The sequence below is a fragment of the Myotis davidii genome, unplaced genomic scaffold (genome assembly GCF_000327345.1).
Source record: "Myotis davidii unplaced genomic scaffold, ASM32734v1 scaffold4270, whole genome shotgun sequence".
NCBI lineage: Eukaryota > Metazoa > Chordata > Mammalia > Chiroptera > Vespertilionidae > Myotis > Myotis davidii.
In genome coordinates this window covers 87,059-93,251 of record NW_006282188.1, presented here as the reverse complement: position 1 = coordinate 93,251, position 6,193 = coordinate 87,059, and positions in this window count along the sequence as shown.

Here is a 6,193-nt window from a genome sequence, read left to right as displayed (position 1 = left end):
TCACAGATTTGAAACAGTGGACTTACACGTCTGGAGGCAAACCCATTAAATAAATGGTTGTGTCATCTATGCAGGGAAATACAGTGGAGCCTTGACTTACGAGTTTAATTCGTTCCGTGACGGAGCTCGTAACTCAAATTACTCGTATGTCAAATCTTAAAGTGAACGAGTGAGACACGTGATGCTGGGCTGATGTTGTGGCGTTCACTGTGACGTTCGCTGCGCCAACTAGCGGTGGGGTATCTGAAGCTGGCTCATAACCAGAATTTTAGCTTGCAACTCAAAGCAAAAAATCGGCCGAGAGACGGCTCGTATCTCGAAAAACTCGTTAGTCGGGACACTTGTAAGTCAAGGCCCCACTGTAATACACGATGTGAACAAGGAATAGAACACTCCTGCTGCCCCGGCACATTGCCCAAGGACACAGGCCAGTGGAAACCCGAGGGTTTAGAATGTCCCCATTTGGCTAAAAGAGAATGGCCTCGTGTGTGCACAGACAGACTTGCTCTGGGAGTGCTGGTTCGCCAGGAACTGAACAGTCTGGTTTCATTGAGATGGCACTGCTGTGAGGACTGAGAGAGGGAGTGGAGGCCCTGTTTAGCTGGCAACTTTATTACCTAGGTTCCTAGGCCCGGGGTCAGCTACTGTAGCCTGCAGCCAGACCTGGCCCTCTTCCTGTTTCTGCACAGCCTGTGAGCTAAGAACACTTTCCACATGTTTAAATGGTTAGAAAAAAATTCAAAAGAATAGCATTTTGTGCCACGTGAACATTCCATGAAATCCCAGTGCCATCACCCATCAATGTTATCAGCATTCAGCCCCACCCACCAATTTGCATGTAGTCTGGGGCTGCTTTCCACTATGGCAGAGCTGAATCCTCGTGACAGAGACTTTAAGACTTAGAAAACCTAGAGCGATGCAGCGGAAGGGGGAGTCAGAGAGACTTGAAACAGGAGAAGGAGTCCATGCGCCATTACTGGCTTTGAAGATGAGCAGGGCCAGGGGGGCAGGGGTAGGGGCTCTACAACTGCAAGAAACTGAATTCTGCTGACAACCGGAATGAACATGGAAGTGGGTTCTTCCCTGCTTGACCTGAGACACCTTGACTTCAGCCATGTGAGACCTTGAGCAGAAGCCCAGCCACCCTTGCTGGACATCACAGAAACTGCGAGATAATAAATGTGTATTGTTTTAAGCTGAGAGAGAGAGAGAGAGAGAGAGAGACCTAGATGCCTGTCTGGCATGGCTCAGTGGTTGAGCTCTGACCTATTGACCTATGAACCAGGAGGTCCCAGCTTAGATTGCCAGTTGGGGCACATGCCTGGGTTGGGGGGCTCAGTCCCCAGTAGGGGACATGCAGGAGGCAGCCAATCAATGATTCTCTCTCATCATTGATCTTTCTCTCTTTCTTTCTCTCCCTCCCTTCCTTTCTGAAGTCAATTAAAAAAAAAAAAAGACTTATAAAACCCAAACATAACCTTTCACCCATAAAGTCAGCAGAACTCTGGGGAACCCTGTTTCCCTGCTCTGGAACAGCCACAGCCCCGTCCATGGTACTGGCCACTCGGGGCCTGGGGGGCTGTAGAAGGGTTTCATTTAACAGCCACCCTTTTGGGGAGACCAGGGCAGAGAGGCTCTCTATCTTGAAAACGGCACCCTTTCCTCTGGCCCTGAACTGGCCTCCCAGGCCCTCCCACCCAGGTCCCGGGAACCTCCTGCCAGAAGGAGGCAGAAGAGGCCCAGGGCCTCCTGGGTGGCAGGAGCCAGGAGGCTGCACAAAGGACCTTCTGTTCCAGCCCCAGTCCAGCCTGAGGGAATTTTGGGGCGTTTTGCTGCCAATTCAGGTGCCATCTTCCCAGCTCCAGGCTGGCAGGGTTTGGAGCCCAGAGGAGGGTCTGTCTGGGCCCAGACTCCAGGAAGCACTGCCTGGGGTGGGAGTTGGAGGAAGGGACAGTTTCTGGCCTGAACAAAGAGGGGATGGCAAAAGTTGCCCAAAAGTACACATGAGGTGTATTTTCATTGAGCCACGGGTTATAATGGAGGCACATGCACACACATGCGCTCACACACGGATGTGCCCTAAACACACACACTCGCCCACTAACGCTATGCATAGGAGCTTACACATGCCTCCCACACACATGGCCACACTCGTGCACATGGTGTAGGAGGGCCCCATCCTGGAGGAGACCCACCCCCTGTTCAACCTTGGCCCAGACCTGGCCCTGCGGCTGAGGAAGACTCAACACAGGCCCTTTGTCCCTCGGGATCAGGGCTCCCCTCGAGGGGATTTACTGGGCATTTACAAGGCCATAATCCCCTCCGTGGGCGTGCCCCAGAACTCACTCTGTCAGGAGCCCAGAACAATGGGGCCTTCTCCACACAGCAGGCCCTGGCCTGGCTGCCTTGTTTGTTGAGGGATGGGTCAGGGCTGGCTGCCCTGGTTTCCCTGCCATCTAGGTGTGGAGCTTGGGCATCATGAGGCACAACAGACAAGAGGGCCTTCATCCCCTCTCCTCTTGGCTGGTCCAGGCTCCCTGCGGCCCTGTGCAGGGAGCCCCCACCTGCCCTTGGGGGCTGGAACCTGTGTCCTTGGCTTGGATCTTCGGCTTCGGGGGTGAGCCTGGCCTGGCCTGGGCAAAGGTAGGGGAGCTGGACCCTCCATGTGACCTCCTCTGGTCCCTGGGGACCCAGGAGTCAGAGGAAAGAGCCTGCTGGCGAGGGGAAAGGGGATGACTTTTATGGTCTTTGTTTTTGTTTGTGGGTTTTTAAAAATATATTTTTATTGATTTCAGAGAGGAAGGGAAAGGGAGAGAGAGAGAGAATCATCAATGATGAGAGAGAATCATTGATCGGCTGCCTCCTGCACGCCCCCTATTGGGGATTGAGCCCGCAACCCGGGCATGTGTCCTGACGGGGAATCGAACCGTGGCCTCCTGGTTCATAGGTTGATGCTCAACCACTGAGCCACACTGGATGGGCAACCTTTGTGGTCTTTGTAGCTTGCCCTTGAGCGGCTGCTGCCAACCTGGAAGGCCCACCCTAAGGGGGGCAATTCAGCTTTGCATTTCTGAACCTCTCAATGCTCACCGACTAGTTTACTCACTCATGCAAATTCTTTGTTGGATGCAGAGCAATAAACTACGAATTTATCTGCACTTTCCCCCAGAGAAATTAAATAATTTTCTTGGAAAACCAGGACACCCAACCACACATTATGCCTAATCGTTTATGTAATTAAAATTCCATTAGTGTAAGCGTTGGAAATAAAATGAAACTACCCAAGTATCAAGCTGAAGAGGTCCAGGTTCCGATTCCCCAAGGCCACCCTGGCACGTGGTTTTTTAACCTTGTGTATTAGCTTGTGCTGCTGTAACAAATCTATAAACTGAGGGCTTAAGCAACAGGCTATATCCTCCCTGAAGTCCCCAGAACCCCCACCGCCAGCTCCACTGAGGCCCCCACCCCAATCTGCCTCCCTCCTTTGGGAGGCTCCACCACATCCCTAGGCCCAGCACGCTTAGAGAATTATTCCCTTTGTTAATATCTCCTTGTTGTTTTCTAGAGTTTGGAGGTGTCTTAGAGAAACAAGCATGTGGGTCCAAGCCTCCGTCCTGACCCCATACCCTAGCCATCCTTCCATCGACCTGTCCTTGAATCTGTCTTTCCAAACAGATTTCTGGAACAATGTTCAAACAAAACAATGGTTATTTCCAGATAGGATTTCAGACATTTTTCTCTATTCTTTTTCTGTATTGCTTCAATCTCTCTATATAAAAGGCTAATATGCAAAGTGTCCCCTTGGGAGTTCCACTGGGAGACTGGGAGTTGGATTGCTCACTATGACGTGCGCTGACCACCAGGGGGCGGTGAGGAACAAAGGAAGGCCGGCATCTGGCAGCCGAGGGAAGGGAGGCCCCGATCGATCAGCCCTGATCACCAGCCAGGCCTAGAGTTTTGAGCCAGGCACAAATTTCGTGCACTGGGCCTCTCGTTTTTTAATAATACTGTACCAATCTTACAAAAACAAAGTACTCTTTTGAAAACTGAGATGCATTTCCCCACACATGCTGAGCCTGCAACCAGGTACATGCCTTTGCTGGGAAACTGAACTCAGAACCTTACAGTCCACAGGCCAACGCTCTAACCACAGAGCAAACCAGCCAGGGCTCATGGAGGTGTCGTTTTTTAATGACATTTGTCAACAACTCAAATGCCCAACACCAAAAGGGTTAGCAGTTTAGTTCTGGTGATTTTCAAAAGTTTTTTTCTTATGCTTCTTTCTAAACAGAATGCATTAATATTATAATCATCATACAGCTATTTTTATTTTGCAAAGAAGTCTGCTTCTGAAATGACGGAACCATTTCTCCCATTATCTTAAACAGTTGTCCGGGGCAGCAGTGTGATCAGACTGCGAAAGACAGGGTGTGTGCAAATTCTTCTTCAAGCCATGATCCACTTCTCACCTGCAAAGGAGACTTGATTAAAAGGGAAAAAACAACTTCTTTGCAAGTAGATAATCTGGATACGTAGCTTTGCACCTGGTCATAGACTCAGCCAGGGAAAGACCTCCTGGAGGCGGAGAGAAAGGGAGACACCATTGAAGAAGGACTCTGCAGAATGAGGCTGCTCAGCTGGAGACTGAGAGTGGGGGTGACGGGGAACAGGGAGGCAGGGGGCTGGGGTCATCGCGACCTAGACTGGAAATAAGCATTGATTCAGCCACCTTAAGTTACCCCCACGTTTACACACCTGCTGTATTGAGCAAATATCCGATGCGGACCGAGAACTGGGTGCCATTTCCTAACCTGGAAATGAGCTCTTGGGCAGCGATGTCTCAGCTCACCAGCGCCCCCTCCTGTTGGATGAGCCACAGGACAGGGACAGGTCCAGAAAGGAATGTGATTTTACGGAAGAATCCACCCGAGAAGACTGAGGATGTCTGATCAGGAGACCCTACAAGAGGGAGGGACCAAAGGAATCTTGAAGATCCAGTCTGGCCCTGGAGATCATGGGGCAGCATCTCACACGTCCCTTATGAAACTCCTCCAAAACCAGGGCTCCAAGTTTGCAGACTTCTGCCTACTGTATTTCCTCTTACAGTTTCCTGATGCATTTTAGCAGATTAAGTCATCAAGAAGTCCTGCAACAAAGAAACTAATTTAGCTTTCCCAAAAATCTGTGACCACAGAGTCCTTTTACAAAGAAAGTCCATTAACATCTCTTGGAAATAACGTTCCATTGGAACCACGGCTGAAGAGGACCTATATGTGAGGAGGAGGGCTGGGCTGCCCCAGGATCAGTCTGGAGAAGTGGGGAGTACGATGGTCCTCTTAGTTCGGTTTCCATGTTGGGGCCTCAGGAGTTTGGAGCTCTCTCCCTCTCAGAGTCCTGCTGGCTGGGCTGAGATGGTGATAATGATGGCAGTAGCTTCGCGCTTACTCTCTGCCAGGTATGGTTAAGCATGTGATGTATTCACTCACTTCATTCTCACAACAGTCTATAGGGTAGGTACAGGTTTTTAGATATAAAAATTTAGATATAAAAAACTAAGTTGAGCCCGGCCAGCGTGACTCAGTGGTTGAGCGTCAACCTATGAACCAGGAGGTCACAGTTCAATTCCCAGTAGGGACACATGCCTGGGTTGCGGGCTTGATCCCAATGAGGGGCATGCGGGAGATGGCCGATCAGATTCTTTCTCATCATTGATGTTTCTGTCTCTCTCTCCCTTTCCCTTCCTCTCTGAGATCAATATATATATATATATTTTTTTTTAAAACACACAGTAAATTGAACTCTCATTCATTGCTGGTGGAAACACAAAATTGGTACAGCCACTTTGGAAGACTGCTATACAGTTTGGGACATGTCTAAATCCAAATAATGCCCACAGGCCCATCCACCGGGTCTCCTGATAGCCTGAGGGAGCTGTTTCTTCAGATAAGAGAGGGTCTCCCTAGAGCAGTGGTTCTCAACCTTCCTAATGCCGGGACCCTTTAGTACAGTTCCTCATGTCGTGGTGACCCCCAATTCCATTGTTACAAATTGAACATAATTAAAGCAGAGTGATTAATCACAAAAACAATATTTAATTATATATGTGTTTTCCATTGGTCTTAGGCGACACTGTGAAAGGGTCATTCGACCCCCAAAGGGGTTGCAACCCACAGATGGAGAATCGCTGCCCTAG